Source organism: Octodon degus, unplaced genomic scaffold (assembly GCF_000260255.1).
Source record: "Octodon degus isolate 3935 unplaced genomic scaffold, OctDeg1.0 scaffold00308, whole genome shotgun sequence".
NCBI lineage: Eukaryota > Metazoa > Chordata > Mammalia > Rodentia > Octodontidae > Octodon > Octodon degus.
Genome location: NW_004524884.1, coordinates 79,138 through 80,338, shown reverse-complemented (window position 1 = coordinate 80,338; position 1,201 = coordinate 79,138).

Here is a 1,201-nt window from a genome sequence, read left to right as displayed (position 1 = left end):
AAACCAGACACACATGTGTAAATATCATATAGTTTCCCTACTATAAGAACTCAAAAGAAGAAATACAAATAGAAAGGTATAATACAATTAAAGGGAAAGCAAGAACTAGAGGACTAACTAATTAAGAGAGGGAAAGGAGAAGAGCTAGGAAATATGACAGAAGCAAGCCATACAGTATATGTACAAGATGGGTAAGGCAATGTTCCTGAGAATCTTCAGATTTTTGAATCTAGCAGTTAGTTGGAAGTATTCTCACCCTGACTAACTATATATACTGACACCTGTGAACTAAGCAACTGCACTGCAGATGGTAATTTGTAATAGTAGGTTCATGCTTGGAGTGCTTGTCATTCTGGTCTTCTGAATACTTGTTGCTTGTCATGACACACCGGTTGCTGCCGTGCTGTCTCTTGGGTTGATGATTGTTTAAAAAGGAAGGGGGTGATGAATGAAGGCAAAAGAAGGAAGGAAAAGGAGTGTTGTAGGACTGTCCTGCATCACTGTTGCATATGGATAGATATCTGGACTTATGTGTAAACATATATAATTCTTTATTCTTATTTTTAAATATATTTTAATTTTCTGTCATATTCTGTAGGGACTTAAAGTTTAACATATCAATATTTGATGAAAAATATCTGTTCCATGTCATGCCTAAGATGTTTGATATTCAGACAGATAGTGAGGTTAAGCTCAACAGCCTAGATTATATGGTAATAACAATAAGCTTCTCTTCTAGAGGATTAACAAACTAAGTTTGCAGACCAAAAATTAGAGAAAAAGGAGGGCTGCAAGGAAAGCTAACAGTTTGGCCCTAGCCTTCCAAGGTCAATTAAGACTCAGGACATATGAGAACTTGTACTGTAAGACCATGTAACTCAGTTGTGTCCCAAATTTTCTGATCAAGGAGATTACGGGGCCAAAGAGGAAAGTGATCGATGGTGTAGAGTGTGCCTAAGGAGAGTCACCTGGAGAGAAAACATTCTCTCAGGTTTTCACAGAGAGCACATTGGCCAAGCAATTGCTGTGACTCATCCACGTGGCTGACACTGACAAAGGTTCTACAATCTGAAGTACAGGATCTCAGGATAAATCCTGAGGGCATTTCACTGACCTTATCAGACCCAAAAGCTATAACTCTTGTTGCATAGGTCCTGCTTTACCTTGGTCTTAACCATCCAGCAGAAAAGTATAAGAACGA